We start from the raw sequence: 19,132 nt of genomic DNA on the forward strand, positions 1-19,132 counted from the left end.
TACTGCGCACACAATTCACAAACACAGAAAATATTTTTTTTTTTGGTTTGGACTGGAGTGTACTTTGGGGGTTACAGCACCCTTTAACGGTCAAGCCAGCCGGCCCTTTACTTATGACACAGGCGCACGCTTGGCACTACTTTGTTAATGCACGTGCGGCTACTGCGCACACAATTCACAAACACAGAAAATATATATTTTTTTGGTTTGGACTGGAGTGTACTTTGGGGGTTACAGCACCCTTTAACGGTCAAGCCATCCGGCCCTTTACTTATGACACAGGCGCACGCTTGGCACTACTTTGTTGATGCACGTGCGGCTACTGCGCACACAATTCACAAACACAGAAAATATTTTTTTTTTTGGTTTGGACTGGAGTGTACTTTGGGGGTTACAGCACCCTTTTAATGGTCAAGCCAGCCGGCCCTTTACTTATGACACAGGCGCACGCTTGGCTCTACTTTGTTGATGCACGTGCGGCTACTGCGCACACAATTCACAAACACAGAAAAAATATTTTGTTATTTGGTTTGGAGTGTACTTTGGGGGTTACAGCACCCTTTGACGGTCAAGCCAGCCGGCCCTTTACTTATGACACAGGTGCACGCTTGGCACTACTTTGTTGATGCACGTGCGGCTACTGCGCACACAATTCACAAACACAGAAAATATTTTTTTTTTTGGTTTGGACTGGAGTGTACTTTGGGGGTTACTGCACCCTTTAACGGTCAAGCCAGCCGGCCCTTTACTTATGACACAGGCGCACGCTTGGCACTACTTTGTTGATGCACGTGCGGCTACTGCGCACACAATTCACAAACACAGAAAAAATATTATTTTTTTAGCACTTGGGGGGAGCACCCCTGATGGACAGAGCACCCCCTGGACAACACTACAGCACCCCTTTAGGACTGGGACACTGCACAGGACTTTGGAGTGGACACAGCCCCTATGGAGAACTGACTGCACAACACAGTCCAGCCAGCCCCTATGGACTTTGAAGTAGTGGACACAGCCCCTTTTAACAACAGCAGCACAGCACAACACAGCCAGCCCCTATGGACTTTGAAGTAGTGGACAACAGCAGCACAGCGCAGCACAGCACAGCACAACACTACACTGCACTACACTACACTACACTACACAGCCCAGCCAGCCCTAACTCCCACCCTCCCTCTTCACTGTCCACAGCCGAGTGAGAAAATGGCGCCGACGCGGGTACCTTATATAGGATCCAAAACCCGCGAGGAAGGCGGGATGATGACGTTTTGCCTCGATTTCATATCCGAGTCAGGCGGGAAAAGTCGAGCCTGACTCGGATCTGACTTGGATCGGGAGGGCTCGGGGGGGTTCGGATTTCAGAAATCCGAACCCGCTCACCCCTAGTATATAGTAAACCTGTCAGTCACCCGCTATGGAGGACGGCCTGATAAATCTATCCATCAAATATAAATTTAAGGCTTTGATCCTGTTACACACTTTTAGCGATCGCTCTAGCTTCAGGTTTTTTTTTTTTATTAACAGATTTTCCTCCAGTTTGAGTAATTGCAGTTTATATCTACAGGGATTTGTATTATTGACATGTAAAAAATCAGGATTGCAATTTGCGGGTGTGGTATAGAAGATTGATAGGGTCTAGATAGACACTCAATAGACAACAGATGCAAGACAGACATAGGTCGACAGGGACAAAAAGTTTGACAAGTACAATTGGTTGACACACATATGGTCTACAGTGCAAATGGGTGACAGGTGCAGATGGTCGACACACACAGGGTCGATATAAAAATTAATGTCATATTTAATTTTGTAATTTAAGTCTAATCTTGTGCCGAACCCTAACCCTCCCCTAATTGCCTAAACTTAACACTAGCCTAACCCTCCCCCTAATGCCTAACCATCCCCTCTGGCAGCCTAACCCTCTCCCCAGTGACTAACCCTAACCCTCATCCTAATCCACAACCTTAAAAATGTTGAAAAAAACATGAAAAAACATATATCGACCATTTTGTGTCAACACTTTGTCCATGTCAACCTTTTGCACTGTGGACCATTTGTCAGTCAACCTTTTGTCCCTGTTGACCATCTGGTGTTGACATATTGAATGTCTGTCAAGGCACCGGCCATCTTTAATCAGATACGGTAATTTTCGGCATGTCGGGTTTGATAATGGCAGATGTGCGGCTATTTGCAGGCAGTGTGTAAGTTGCACAGCAACACGTCAAAAGGTGTTTATTTGACCAATTCGCTCCCTGATAAATTCCCCCCAACCTTACTGTGCCTGCATATAATTATAAGTATGTAGAAGCTTTCTAAAACATTGTTTACTTGTCAGTAGGGCAAAATATACTCATACTGTATACTGTTTGTCGTCGCTGAATGTGCCGAGGGGTTCTTCTGCCATCGTGTCTCATTTAGGGATGGCAGATTGCGCTGAGACTAGTTCTTGAGAAGTCCTAGGCTAATGGCATCACCCCAACGTAGCAATGGCCGTCACTGACATGGACCTGCGTCCTTTCCGGAGGCCCTACATTAACTGTCCGGATATCGAAATGTGAAATGTAGCGTGGCATGCATTAGACCGCACATGCAATCCCACGCACATAACCCCATTTACAGAATCCCATGCACAGAATCCCACGCACATTGGACCTGATTCAGAGCCGGACGCTCTGACCAGAGCGCTCGCTCTGAATCAGGGCCCTCCTACCTAAACTTGGAGTGGCCTCTTGGACGCTCGCATAGCTGTGGGTTACCACCCACAACTTATGCGAGCATCCATGATGATGGTCGCGATGGTCAAGACCATCGCGACCATCGGGCTTGCGACGAGACCCTGAGGTAGGGTCTCAGTGACCGCAAGCCCTGGAGTGATTTTGGCTCTATCAGAGCCAAAATCACTCCCACTGACATCACTAGTGATGTCAGTGGGGCCGGACCCAGACGGTAGGCGTTCCCATGGGAACGCCTCCGTCTGGCAGCCACGCCCCCGGCACGCCCACCAAAGGGGGCGTGCTGTCAATCAACATCGACAGCATGCCCCCTTTGGTGCGAGATCTGGAGCGACGGCTTCCCCGTCGCTCCACGGGTCTGGCGCATGCCCACGACGGAGCTCCCTCCATCATGCGCATGCGCACTAGGGCACCATCAACCCACTTGCGAGCGCTCAGCGCTCGCGAGTGGGTCTGAATCAGGCCCATAACCTCATGCACATAATCCCATGCACAGAATCCCAAGCACATAACCCCATGCACAGAATCCTATGCCTCCGTCGTGCGCATGCGCGAGACCCGAATAACAACGGCCAAGCCATCGTTAAGGGTCTCGCACGAAAGGGGGCGTGCTGTTGATGGTGATTGACAGCACGCCCCCTTTGCTGGACGTGCCGGGGGCGTGCCTGCCAAGACGGAGGCATTCCCATGGGAACGCCTACTGTCTGGGTCCGGCCCCAGTGACATCACTAGTGATAGAGCCAAAAGCACTCCTCGGCTTGCGGCAGCGAGACCTTACCGCAGGGTCTTGTCGCAAGCCCGGAACATCATTTTGGCCGCTCGCTATAGCTGTGGGTGGTCACCCACAGCTATGCGCGCGGCCAGGAGGCCGCTCCAAAAAGGAGCAGGGACGGCCCTGATTCAGAGCGAGCGCTCTGTGAGAGTGTCCGGCTCTGAATCAGGGCCAGAATCTCACGTGCACACAAAGTTTTCTATTAATCTAAAAATTTTAACTGAGCAAAAATCTTAAACAAAACATTGGGAAAATATAACGTTTTAGGTCAGCACACAAACACGTACACATAATATATTTTATTTATATTTATTTTTTTATGTATACAGTATGTAATATAATAGTCCACTGCCAAGCTACACAAGACAAATGGTGGGTTTAGCCTGGTTGGTTGCAGATTTTTAGGACAGCTTGTTACTTCATGCTGCTGGCCGGCTGCCTGATGCTAATTTGAAGCTGTTCTGTTTTTATCTTATTAAATATTAAACCTCACTTAAACATTGCTATTTTAGCTGTATTTTGTCGATAGTTGTCTATTTGTGTAACATATGATACTTAGAGATAAGGGAGACAATGTGGGTGTCCCTTTGTGTGATATATTAGAGGAAGGGAGTGGTGATGCGGCTATTTCAGAGAACATGACCGAGCATTTCAATGCAAACAATGAGGTCACCTCTCTCGCAGTCGCAGCGTTCTGGGTCTATTTACAGATTTCAGCTCTGAAAACCAGACAAACTTGATTACTTTATTGCATGCAATCATTGACTCTTTGTAACAAGGCGAAGTTCACCGCGGGTTCAGGGTCCAAATACTAAACAAATGATTGATAATGGTAATAGAACTGCTGTGTATTTACCGGAGAGTGTCGCTGTAGAGGTAGGTCAGACGTCTCCCATCGACGGCATTAGTACAGTACATGTATTTTACTAATGGACATTTTCACTTTTAGCATTTGAAAATTGAACCAATTGTACAGTATTGGTGTCGCCATAGCCGGCAATGGCGAGGAAGCGTTTTGGTAACTCACCAAGTGATGGAACGCGGAGCTTTTCATGTGTTCTTGCAAACACGTAGCGCCATCTGTGGATGGTATTATACATACCTTTGTGACTAGCGCATGTGCAGTTAAAAAAACAACAAAAAAACGAGATTGCGTGTTACACATGTGTCCATCTTGGATCGCACACGTGCATTCAGGCCGCTCTCTGACAATACGTATATATGATGATGTGGCATAGAGGGACTCTCAAGAGACTGAGGCCCTGATTCATCAAGGATCGCTATTCTGCTAATACGCATGCAACGCAGTTGCTAATATCAGCGGCGATATTCAAATAATTGCATTTGCATTGCGATCGCAGCCTAACATAAGGACGCCCACTTTCCCTTACACCAGTATACTTTAGCAACATAGCGACATAATCGGTAACATCGGACCCATACGCACAGATAAGGCAGGTCAGACCTCACTCAGGAATTCCTAACTTCAGCGCACGCTATGGGACCTCAGGCTGCATAGGCCATCGCAGTGGATAATTTATTCATGCCTCTGCAACGCCGTTGAAACGCACTGGCACGCCTGTGTTCGCCTGACCACGCCCCGTTACCACCCACAAACGGCACTTCCAGTCAATCACTCTGCGAAGGGTCTGCGTCGCCACTGAGATCACAGGGCCTGATTCAGAGCTGCTCGTAAACGGCCTCTCGTTCACTCCGACCGATGTTCGCACAACTGCGCATGCGTATGGGTCGTAATGCGCATGCACCAACCAGTCAGTGCGATCAGAAATCGAGCGCTCACAAAATAGTGAGTGCCTGCTAATTTGAGTGACAAGATGAGGCGTTTGTGGGTGGTAACAGGGGAAGGTGCTTGAAAACGGGGAGTGGAGATCCGAACGCAGGCGTGCCAAACGGTCAAAACGGGCGTTTTAAGGGTGTGCATAATTAACAAAGAAGCGTCATCGACCACGTCACTTGGTTGTTTCTTAGCCTGAACTGTTCGCATGATTGCGGTAGGAAAATCCAACCGCAAGCACTGCGAGCAGTTCAGACGCCTTTCGATGTACTCGATTAATCAAATAAATAGCGGAGATGATGTAGGATGCGAGCGGCCAGGGGGCGTCTTTACAAAATAGCGAGCGCATGTTTCGTTCGCTCGCTCAGACATAGAGGCGTCAACAGACCGCAAAGAGCGAGCGCTCAATTTAAATAGCCAGCCCCTTTTTCTGACCGAGCGAGCGCAAATAGCGTGCGGCTCTGAATCAGGCCCACAGTTCCGATGGCAGCGGCTGGTTCGCGCACGTGCACTGCGATGTGTACGCATGCGCAGTGCGAAACAATCAGCCGATTGTGTGCGTATTAGCAACCGAGATCCGAGCTGAATCAGGCCCAGAATAATTGACGGTGACCAGGATCCTCTTTGGCTATAGTCATTCAGTAACCTGTGATACTGATCTGACATTACATGAGTAAGCTGATACAAAACATCCTCTTTCTCTCAGGGCTGATACCAGCTGTATAGAGCCACAAATTGAATATTATTGAAACTATCTGATATTATGTTTCCCTGGCACCTAAACTTTGCTTGTACACGGCAGAGGGACTGGAAACCGCTCCCATGACAGTAGTGTCATTAAGCATTAGAGAAGAGCTTTGTTCTTTCCCTATCTCTGTTGTTATAAGAGGAGGCACCCTAGTACCCACACCCACAATGTATAATAACATGCTGGATATTTATTGGTCCTTCCTATCCTGGTGTCATCCACAACAATGCACGAGATGGTCTGGTGAACTGACGGGCAGGAGAGCTCATCATGGTGGTGAAAGCCTGTGCACCCATTGCATTTAAGATTTGAGAGAGGAAAATAGAGCATCACCCTAGTCCCTGGCCGGGAGCAGCCTTGTGTGTCCTATGCTGGATACTGGCAGCAAGCACAGGAGACTTCAGAGTGCTCAGCACTTCCTTCCCTGCAAAAATATATTCCCCTATAGTAATTCCCCACTGATAACAAACAGAATAGAAAAACAATAATTATAGCATTGCAGCATACAGTACAGAACTACACGAGGAAAATAGAAACACAGTATACATATTAATGCAGACACAGATACATGTTAGTTGTCCAGACACAGTGTAATATAATCATTATGTTTTATTTACAAAGCAACACTGGTGTTATGTAGTCCCATACAAGGGGCTAAGGGCCTGATCAGAGTCGGACGCTATTTGAGCTCGCTCGTTCAGGAAAAAGGGGTGGCTATTCAAATGAACCGTTCGCTCTTTGCGGTCTGTTCACGCCTCTAGGTCTGAACAAGCGAACAAAACATGCAATCATTTTTTGGAAAACTACGCCCCCTGGCCGCTCGCATCCTACGTCATGTCCGCTATTTATTAGATTAATCGAGTACATCGACCAGCGTATGAACTGCTCGCTATTCTTGTGGTTGGTTTTTCCTACTGCAATCTTGCGAGCAGTTCTGACTATAAAATAACCCAGTGACGTGGTCAATGACGCTGCTGTATTAATTATGCACACCCATAAAACGCCCGTTTTGACCTTTAAGCACGCCTGCGTTCGGATCTCCACTCCCCGTTTTCAAGCACCTTCCCCTGTTACCACCCACATACGCCTCCTCCTGTCACTCAAAATAGCAGGCATTCGCTATTTAGCGAACAAACGATTTTCGGCAGCACTGACTGGTTTGCGCATGCGTATTACGATCCGTACACATGTGCAGTTGTGCAAACATTGCTCGGAATGAACGAGCGGCCGCTTACGAGCGGCTCTGAATCAGGCCCTAAGGCCAACAAGTAATAAGTAGGAAAAGTGGGGGCAAGACTCCCGGAGCCACCTCACAGCTGTCCGATGCCTCCACCACCCAAATGAAGTGGGCTGTCTGGACGGCTTATATAACAGAACGGAAACAGCGCATATATGGCCTTTGGAGCTGATTCAGACCCGGACACTAAGCTGCGCTCTCACACAGCCAAAAGGGGCTGGGTATGCAAATGCCGTGATCGCAGTGTCTGGTGGGAGGATGCCCTCTATGCCTTAGAGAGCGACGGCAGAGCGAGCACACACCGGTATAAAGATGCCCACCTTTCCCTCTTAGCACACGTCATCTCCAGGAAGTGTATGATTAATCGGTGACATTGTGAGCCATCGGAGCTGCACGCAGCGCTTGAGGTAGACCCTACCCCACCGCAAGCACTGCGATCACTGCTGGCTGAAATACAAGCGACGTGTACAATGATGCTTCTTTGTTAATTATGCACACCCCGAAAAATGCAGTTTAGACGCCCAGACACGCCCGCGTTCGCACATCCACTCGCCCATTCACAAGCACCTTCCCCTGTTGCCACCAACAAACAGCGCTATCTGTCACTCAAATTAGCTTTCAGTCTGTATGCTACGAGCGCACAGTTCCCGAGTGCAGTGAGTGACTCGCGCATGCGCATATTGATGAATACGCATGCGCAAACGTGTGATTATCAACTATAGCGTGCATTCGTGGCTTAGCGTCCGAATCAGGCCCTTAAGCCTATAATACTAATTAGTAGCTAGAATGGAACATAAAAAACAACTAAGCTAAATTGTAAATATCTCACGTGAAGACCTAATTAGAGATTAGGTAAATAAACAGATATTAGGAAAAATAAATGTTTAAATAAGAGTTAATAACCCTACAAATGGCCGGTTGGTATGGCATAATATGGACTTAAGATATAGGTGTATGGAACATGAACAAATATCCAGCTTTTAAAGTAAACTTATTACCAGCTCCGTGGCAATATGGATGGGGTCCAGATTAGTGAAGAAATCCAACACAAAGTTGATGGTTCCCTTTTAAGCACGGTTGGTTCGCTGGAGTTTCCAAATGTGAAGTGGGTCCAATAGTCTATATAGTGGAGGTCCTTAAAATGAGGTTAATGCTAACAAGGTACGCGTTTCGCTGACTTAGGTTTTTCAAAGGTTTGGGCATCTTAATTACACAATTTGCCCTGAATCACATCATCACGGCCCTCTTCAAAATGGCAGGATTTTGGCATTGTATAGCTGGGCCACACTTACTGCTCCTTCAACCTGGCTCCCGGGTGGGGCCACCAGATAGTAGATAAGTACAGTATGGTAAGTATGTAAGTAGGTAAGTACAGTATGGTAAGTATGACGCAAGCACACAAAATCAGAGCAGAAACTAAGGGTCTGACATGGCGTGGGTACATGCCAGCTAGCGTAGCGTACCTTGTGTGACTGCACATACCCAGAAGAGAAGGAATGTATAAATGCTCCTATGCAGATCTTCACGATTCTGGCACTAGATCTCAGTCTAAATGCTAAGGAGATGGGTCGGGGGACGGAAAGTACCCGAGTACAGTGAGTGTGTATTCACACATTTGCTAACACATGCAGACTCGGAATCAGAAGCAAATATACCTAAAAAAAATCTGTATTATTTGCGTTTTGTCAAGGCCAGGTGTAAATAGCAGGTGACGATGATGATGATGGTTTCTAGCACTAGTGAAATTGCTTGTGATTGGAACTCTAATGTACTAGAGAAGTAGGTGACATTTTATTGATGCCTTATAACGAATGTGTATTTTGTAAATAAAACGAATGGTTATAATGTAAATACGCGATATATGTAATGTAACAGACCACAAGGGGTTGGGCACCAGACCAACTCTATTCCAGATTATAGTCTCTTTAATAATGCGGCTTCTTTACTTTATTTGCCAAAGGTTAAAGAAAGATATATACTGCGCAATTCTTAAAGCCAATATGAATATGGTTACTGCGCATTATACATCAGTCTAACGCCATCACTGCTTCCGCTCAGTTCTTTAAGTGTTGTCTCAGCGCATTTGCGTCTTTATGTTAAAGCCGTAACCAATTATTTTTCTACTGAGACGCCAACTGGCAGCAGCGCTAATCTGTCTCAGAGTGTCTTTAGACACACCATCGATATGCCACTGGCCGCAACATCGAAAACTTGCACCACCCCTATGGCAGGTGCAATCTGAACATGGCGTCAAGTGTCAGCTGTACTGCTTGTTTAGATGCACCCACTGCCAGCATCATGCACGCGTCTGGGTAAATGCCCCGTTACCTGCCGAGGACGCCCACTTAAATTCACTCTCACTGCGTCCAAATTCGTTCTGCGTCTCCGAAATTTGTCCACTTGCGTTAGACATCGCCACCGCATGCACCTCTGAATCAGGCCCTCAGGGAGATATCACTTACCCAAACTCCAATAGGCCTCATCAGATAATCTTGCTGGTACATGTAGTTCCTAAGCATCGCTGCTCTCCCTTTTTTCTCTAATTTGCAGGCTCTTAATATCACTCGTTAAACATGCAGCTCGGCCCTATAGTGTTCCTTTCAGCAGCCCCTCACCCCTCCTCTGTGGGGACGAATCCACATGTGGGTTCTAACACTCTCCTCGGTGCATAATTGCTTACGCACCCTAATTTCTGGGAGGCTCTCCAATTTGGGGGAGTTCTCCTGGAGAGCGACGGCGACCCTTTCGATTCCAGTCACTTCTCGATGAAGTAGGTGGAGGATGGGATTATGTGATTCGCATCATCGTTCTCCTGTCCCCTACTATGGACTCAGGGGATGGCACTGCGACAATGTGAGTGATAGCACCAGGCCCATGCCCCGCCAGCTTGGACCTCCTCTTATCTCCTGGAGGGTAAATCAGGGAGTAGGTAAGTAAGCTTAGTGTTCTCTCAACGTCATACTTACACAGTCTGCCCCTCTTTCCTTCCACTCTAGGGAACTGCAATGTACTGTACAGACTACATAGCTATAGACTCCCTCTTGTCTCTCTTTAGTACCACATTCTGATAGTTATTGAAAGCATGGTACTGTGATAGGAAGCGTGGTACTATGATAGGATGCGTGGTACTGTGATAGGAAGCGTGGTACTATGATAGGAGGGTGGTACTATGATTGGATGCCACCTTTGCAATAAGATAGTTCGTGACATTTCATTTCATCCCTGCAAGATATTCCACAGTCAACTGTAAGTGATATTATTAGAAAGTGGAAGCGTTTAGGAACAACAGCAACTCAGCCACGAAGTGGAAGACCACGTAAAATCACAGAGCGGGGTCAATGACTGCTGAGGTACATGGTGCGTAAAAGTCACCAACACTCTGCTGATTCCATAGCTGAAGATTTCCAAATTTCCACTGTGTAAGCACAAAAACTGTGCGGCGGGAGCTTAATGGAATGGGTTTCCATGGCCGACCAGCTACATGCAAGACTCATATCATCAATGCCAAGCGCGGGATGGAGCGGTGTAAAGCTCACCGACACTGGGCTGTGGAGCAGTAGAAACATGTTCTGTTTAGTGTTGAATCACGCTTCTCTATTTGGGAGTCAGATGGGCGAGTCTGGATTTGGCGGATGCCGGGAGAACGTTACCTGCCTGACTGCATTGTGCCAACTGTGAGGTTTGGTGGAGGAGGGATGATGGTATGGGGCTGTTTCAGGGTTTGGGTTAGGCCCCTTATCTCCAATGAAGGGCAATCTTAATGCTTTAGCATACCAAGACATTTTGGACAATGCTATGCTTCCAACTTTGTGGCAACAGTTTGGGGAAGGACATTTTCTATTCCAACATGAATGTGTACCAGTACACAAAGCAAGGACTAAAAAGACATAGGACCTCATTCAGAGTCTCTCGCAAGCGGCCGCTCGCTCGCATCCAGCGTATGCAAATTTTTTAAAGTGACGCCATGGGAAGCGATCGCTCGCCAAGTCATAAGCACACCCACTTTGGCTATGCGAGCGATTGTTCTGTGTATGCTGACACCCATTAGCCTATGTTGTGACGCCCACTTGCGCACGTCATCTCCAGGAAGTGTATTAAAACATCGAGCACCATTGGTAGCGATCGCAGCGCTTGTGGTTGCCTTACCCTGCCACAAGCACTGGGAGGACTTCAAGGTAAAAAACCGGCATGTGACGTGTACTATGACGCTGCCTGTTAATTATGCACACCTTAAAAACAGCGTTGAAACACTCAGGCACGCCTGCATTCGCACCTCCACTCCCCCGTTATTAGTGTCCTGCCCCTACTACAACCCGCAAACGGCCTCTCCTGTCACTCATTTCACTAGGCTGTCTTTGCTGGGCGAGCGAGCGGGCTGTGCTCGCACAGAGTAGTTTGCGCACGTGCAGAACGAAGCGTGCGCATGCACATTCGCAAACCTTCGGGCCGCTTGCGTGCACACAGCGCTTGCGAGAGACTCTGAATGAGGTCCATGGTTTGATGAGTTCGGTGTGGAAGAACTTGACTGGCCCGCATAGAGCCTTCACCTCAACACCATCGAGCACCTTGAGATGAACATGGTCAGTGTCTGACCTCATAAATGTTCTACAGACACAAATTCCCACAGAAACACTCCAAAATATTGTGGAAAGTTTTCCAAGAAGAGTGGGGGCTGTTATAGCTGCAATAGGGGGACCAACTCCATATTACAGTATATGTATTTGTACACAATGTCATTATAGTCCCTGTTGGTGTAATGGTCAGGCGTCTCAATACTTTTATCCATATAGTGTGTATATATATATATATATATATATAGTGACATTTAAAAATAATACATCCTTTATATGCGATTTCTTTATGTAACAGTATTTGTATAATTAACACAGAACCTCATAAGACTTTTGGCAGCATTGCAGTATCCTATGGCCCCCTACAGATTTCAGCCTCCCGGAGCCAAGTCTTACAGTACAAGGAGAAATGTATGCTTTATAATTAGAGCCACCATTAGTGAGTGAAACGGCATCGGGCTTATGAGTAAAGTACTTTCATTCATAATGTGCCAAGCCGTATCCTGTACGTGAATGAATGTCTGGCACTATAAAATGTTTAATTTGCAGATAAATAATGTGATTTATGAAAATGTTTACTTGAAAAGTGTCACACTTACATCTGTTCATTGCAATAAATGGATGTGTTTCTCTGGTGTCACCTTTATTTATTTATTTCCTCAGCTTTTTCTGTGCAAGCGTGATGTATTATTACTGGGGAATGGAGGATAAACACTATAAACCAGTGTCTTGTTTTTACCAGCTAAACGCTGCTAAGTGTCTTTTACAACAATCGCAAACAGCAATGTGTGACGCTCACGAACATGTATGTATTAGATTGTCAGCTCATTCGAACAGACCCCTCACTACATTTGTTTTATTGGCTATTACTGTAGTCTAGCCATACCACCCAACTGTTCTGATTCAGGCAGGTCTGTTCCGATTTAAGGGACCATCCTACAGTCCAGACAGTCAGGACATTGGCCCTGATTCAGAGGCGCTCGCAAATAGCGCAAATAGCTAGCTTGGAATCAGAGCAGGCCGGGTTTTTTTTTTCACCGGCCTCCAGGCCGCTCACTAATCTGTGGGTGACCACTAACAGCTTTAGTGGGCGGCCTGGCGATGGTCGCGGCCATCGGGCTTGCGATGAGACCCTTGTGGTAGGGTCTCGTCCACCGCAAGCCCCAGTGAACTTCCTGCAGGAGGTTCACTGCTGACATCACGTGTGATGTCAGTAGGGCCGCCCACAAACGACAGCCGCCCCGTTTTGCTGCGAGCCCTGAGCGAGTGAAGTTCTCACTCGCTGCGGGGCTCGCACATGCGCAATATGCACATCGCACATGCGCACTGCCTGCCCATCGACCCGTTTGCGAGCGCTAAGCGCTCGCGAGCGGGTCTGAATCAGGCCCTTTTTCAAAACTACCAGGAATATCGGAAGATATATCACAATGAAAGGTGTGGGCAGCAATGAAGGTCTTTTTAGGGCAGGGAAGTGGGCTTGGCTACACGATATTACCCCCAATGTGACCACATCCCTTTATTCTGGGACAATATTAAGTGGTATTTTCTAAACAGTATTTACTTTACACTGAAGTGCCAAAAGTCATGCAATAGCAGTATGCAAAGGTAATGAAAGGTGGCATCACTATAATGTGACATCTTAGAAATGCCCAGGCCTGCATCAGTTGTAATCTGACATCTCGTGAGACAGTTTGAACACTAGCTAGGCTCCTCATGGCAAAGCACGTGAATTATCGGCGTTTGAACGGGGCATGATAGTGGGTGCCCGATGTTTGGGACATTCCATTTCCAAAGTTGTGCAGGCATTCCCCATTCCTTGAACTACAGTGTCACATGTTTACTGGGAATACCTCATGGAAGCATTACCACACACCATGGACAGCAAAGTGGCCGACCACAGGTGCTTAATGGTTGTGACCAGCGGCGTCTGGCCAGAATAGTCCGTGGTAACAGACAAGCGATACTGGCTCACATCACATCCACATTCATTGTAGGAGGTACCAGACGCATATCCAGGAGGTCAGTGCAGCGTTCTCTTGCTTCCATGGGATATGGGAATAGAAGACCCACCAGAGTGCCCCTGTTATCACTATGACTCCGTGCCCACCTGGGCTTGTGACCTCACTAATTGGACCCTGAAGGACTGGCAACATGTGGAGGGGTCCTGATGAGTCATGGCTCCAGTTGTTTCGGGCTGATGGTAGGGTTCAGGTGTGACACAGATCCCATGAGGCCATGGACTCCAGTTGCCAACAAGGCGCCATGCAGGCTGTTGGTGGATCCATAAAGGTGTGTGGTGTGTTCATGTGGTATAGGTTGGGTCCGCTGGTCTGCCTAAACACGTCATTGACAGATAACCGCTATGTTGCATTGCTTGATGACCTTTTTCAGCCCTTGATGGACTTTATGTACCCCCAAAATGATAGAATATTCCAACAGGATAATGCACCGTGTCATCGGCCCCAAGTTGTCCAGAATTGGCCAACACGTTCTCCCAACATGGACCCAATCGAGCATTTATGGGATGTGATGGAGAGGTTAATTTGCACTCAAGATCCTTCACCTACACATGTCAGGGAGCTGTGGGACGCTATCTAGGTGGCACGGGTCAACATATTTCCAGAGGTCTTCTGTCCACTTATGGAATCGATGTCACATCGAGATGCTGCTGTCACAGTGTGCCGGAGACTGGTTGTGACCACCTGCATGCCATCAACAGAGGAAGCCCGCAGCAGCAGTAGGTGCTTGGATCTCCCTGCCTGCCGCTCGCCGGACGACACGACAGGGAGCCTAAGGGGAAGTCATCAGCAGCGGGCGCCGGGATCTTCCCGCCCACTGCCCGTCAGAGAACCAGTGCTGCCGGACCCGGTTGATGGCGTGCTTATCAGGTCCAGCAGCACTGGTTCCCTGACAGGCAGCGGGCGGGGAGATCCCAGCTACCGCTGATGATGATGTCCCCTCAAGCTCCCTGTCGTGTCCTCCGGCAAGCGGCAGGCAGGGAGATCCCAGTGCCTGCTGCTGCTGTGGGCTTCCTCTGTTGATGGCATGCATATCGTTCTGCTAGTAAAATAAGAGTCAGGTCAGGATTAGGGAATTGCCGATTGGGGCTGGATTGAACCCTGACCTATAAAAGGAAGTTCCTGGGAGCACCTCAGTGCCAGAGTATAGGCTCCATTACCATACTCCAGCGTTCCTGTGCATATCCTGACTATTGGTTCTGACCTTGGCTTGTTCGTGACTCTGATTCTGCCTGACCCCTGGTTCTGCGTTGATATCTGGTTCTGACCTCGGCTATTCCTTGTGACCCATTTACGCCTGCCCCCTGGTACCGTTTCGTCTGTTTGGTTCTGACCCGGCTAGTCGACTATGCAAGTCTTCTGCACTTCAACCAAGTTCGCCAGCATCTGTATAGGGAAACCTAACCTGAGGGCCACGACCTGTGTGTCGGACGCAGCCAAGTCCATACCTTCTTGCGAGGGTCCCTGGTGAATACCGACGGCAAATTAGACTCCGCGTCTCAGGAATAGGTCTAGCCAATTCCCTGAAGACGGGTTACATCCACAATCCGCCTGAGAATTTGTGACAGCTGCATTTCTCTGGGCTAAAGGGGGACCTTTACGATACTAGATACCTATCCCATGGCGTTTGGCACTTTAGTGTATGTAGTAATAACAATAAAACTGACTAATTTTAAAAACTTAAAGGGGAGGACTTGACTTACCGTTGATGTGCTGCCTGGCATCACCACAATACCCGTCTCCGCACATATCTGCCGGTAATGGTAGACCCTTTCTTTTCCTCTCTTATCTCTGTATCTCCCTGAAAGCTGTTTGGTTATGCAGGGACATGTCGTTCCACAACTTGGCTTATTTGGTTTTAGGAATGAATTATCACTCATACATAATGCAGAGAGCTACTTGCTTGGTTAAAGAGATATAGGGGTCTATTTACTAAGCCTTTGATGGAGGTGAAGCGGACGGAGATAAAGTGCCAATCAACCAGCTCCTAACTGTCATTTTTCAAACACTGCCGGCAGTTAGGAGATGATTGGCTGGAACTTTATCTCCTCCAACCAAGGCTTAGTAAATAGACCCCTTAATTCCTTATACAATATTTATGTATTTTTTCCCAAAGTAAGACATAATGGGGCTGATTCTACGTAGGGAGCTCTCTTTACACGGATGCAAATAGCGAGTTATTCGCGGATTTGAATGCACGCATTATTGCGTATCTCCAGCGGATTCTGAGTCAGACGGATCTTTGCGGGATCTATTTTCCCATGAAATGGGCATTCCAGTGCAGGAACTGGATGGCGACAATGTGATCGCATGGAACCATGGAACTTTCCAGCATGAAGCCGCACTGACCCTCGCATTATTAATTAGCATGCAGTCGTAAATCAGGCTTCCATGACTGCCCGGAACTCCATCCACTTTGTGTCCGACACAGATCAGGTCACTTGGACTTCCTATTATTTAATATAACGTTTGACCAAACTGAGTGCTGTGTATCATCTCATGTTCAAGGGGGCTTTGCCTTCATTAAACGCCCGATGGTCTGATGTCAGGCCACTCCTGCATGCAAGTAAACAACACGATAATACCCAAAACGGGTGACACCTCAACGACAGAAGCCGAGAGTGGGAGCTGCATAATAACATCACGGTGCATCGCCCGACTCCCAGTCTAAGGGGGAGTCAGCAGTGCGGCTGGGTAAGTCCCTAGGGGCAGCCCAGCATCTCAGAGAGTGCTGGCCATGCCCCAGAGCGATGAAAGTGAGGGCATGCCGCAAGGTTCTGTTCGCGCTTGTTGGTCCATTTACCACACTGGGTGACACCAACCCTAGTGACAACACTGCACGGAGACATATTTCTGGGGTCAGCTTTACTTTATCTTCAATAAAAGGCAAAAGAGATAAAGTTTGGTGGCGAAGAAAGAACAGACCCTTAGCAACCACCTGCACCAGCTCCACTCAGCGCTAGAAAGTGCCAACTGCCAACCCATCACCGCAACTCAAGGCATCCAACTCCCCACCCAATGACACAAAGGCCCACCAGCACCGGTGATGCCGCTGACCACAGTAGGGTAGAGCCAGCCTAACCTGTGTATTGGCGGGGAGAGCAAGATCTAAAGGCATAGAGCAACTGCTACCGTTATTTCCCGCCACAAGGCCCTACCACTAGGGCACCTGCACTATAATTCCAATACGGCACCTTCCGCAGCTGTAGGCTAACATAAATCAGGTCATATACCAAGCACATCTCTAAAATAGCTTAACCCTTGCACCAGCAGAGCAGTCTGCCCCAGGCTAGGGGTTTAATTTACGACATGCATATAAAATTCATTCCATTGTCCCGTAAGATATATATATTTATTTTGCTTGGATAAGCCTACAGTCCATGTGTGCATTCAGTATCATATTATCTCTACAGCAGATCTGTTCTCATGTCTAGGGGCAGAGAAGAGAAGCGAAAAAAATAGCATTATCTAAAGGCGGAGGTTTCACTATAAGCGTATTAACTGTGCAAATGACAGTTTACACTCTACACGGGATGACGGCAACACTGAAATATGGAGGCTGTCTCCTTGTACATTTGAAAGTCTTTCACAATGGCGTCTAAACGCGCACCTCGTATTCAAATGAAACAGGATGGAGCAGATGGTTGAAGACAGTGTACGAACGAGCAGTAAATCTCCTCGTCTGATTGCTTTGCACACAGTGGAATAAAGATTCAAAAGGAACCAGTAATCACGGTGGATGTCATTAGCATATTCCCAATAAGGGAGCTTACATAAAAATTCCCAGTGAAAACGAACGACGGGCCAGAAGATCAACGTGCAGAAGGAAAACTTTCAGCTGCATTTCCAAAATGGAACTCGACGCATGATTTATTTAGGAAGGGGAGACTTGCAAAAGGCTGCGCCTCTCACTTTCCTTTCAAAACAAAATTCATTTTGACATATCTCAGACAGGATGATAGATAAATAGACGGATCCGACCTCTTCGAAATAGGAAATAAAAATAATCACAGAAAAGAGGCTTGTCAGTTACCAGGGATGCACTGATCTATAGGTGTGTGATATGTGTTGCCTTTGGCACAGAGGAGTACACAGGGGCTTGCCTAGGGGTACCTAGTACACCGTACAGGCCCGTGAGCATCGACCCTTCGCTAAAGGATGCTTTTAGGCGTAAAAACTCAGAGGCTGATTTGTTAAAGGGCACAAATCCCTTCTGCTGGAATAATCCAGTTATTGACGGCATTTTCACTTCGTCCTATTAAGTAAATGGAGTTACAGCAATAAACCCCATTTCGAGAGCCCATGTATCAAGCATCGAAGTGGTGCAGCCAGTGCTGGTGACTCCAAACTCAGATTGTCTAACAGAACGGTGGCATTAAAAAAAAAGGGCTTTATTCTTAGTGTAAAGCATTGTTTTTAAGACAGTGGTGTTCAATTCATTATTTACTTATAATAAAATGATGGGTATTTGTTAATTACAGTATATGAGCGCTGCAGTAGCCCCTCTGCGCACGGCAACATTTTCCACCCGTCTTCCTCTCCCAGCTGCCGGCCTCAAATCAGGAAATAAATTGTGATGTCAGCTAGACAGGGAAAGATTAAAGAACACTGGAAGTAATGGCACGGGCTGGCGAGCTGGAGAGAAACCAGTATAATTAACAAGTACCAAAAAAAAAAAAACTTTATTAATTTAAATAAGTTTACTTTGAGTAAAAATACCCAACATTGGCATAATATATAAGTTGTATATTACCTACATTTTAAAAAATTCTGCATCTACATCTGAAAGGGCATTATCAGGGGCCAAGCAGTACCTTGCTTACCACGTAACACCACCAGTTCTGCTATAGGGCTTGGCGATGAAGTGATCTGCAGACTTATTCAGTTATCTATAATATACAAATTATATTAAGTAAAATGTCCGTCCTACGCTGTCGTCTTCCGGAGCATTGATGGGGAAAGCTGTGCAGCGCAGCCCTGCTTCAGTCGCACTGCGTGATTCAGGGGCGTATTTATAAAGGGTGCAGGGTGTGTGGGGCACATGGGCCTCTGGGTCCAGGAGGGGCCTGCACCGCATACCCTGCACCCATATTATACTTACCTCTCCGGAGTCCCACGTCGGTGCCCAGTGGCAAACGCAGGATTTTTAGGGGGGTTTCCAAATCTCTCTCTACATATACAGACACACACACATATATATATATATATATATATATATATGAGAGATACACTCCCATTTTTAGTTATGTGTATCTGTCT

This window comes from Taudactylus pleione, unplaced genomic scaffold, assembly GCF_031769625.1.
Source record: "Taudactylus pleione unplaced genomic scaffold, aTauple2 ptg000514l, whole genome shotgun sequence".
NCBI classification, from domain to species: domain Eukaryota; kingdom Metazoa; phylum Chordata; class Amphibia; order Anura; family Myobatrachidae; genus Taudactylus; species Taudactylus pleione.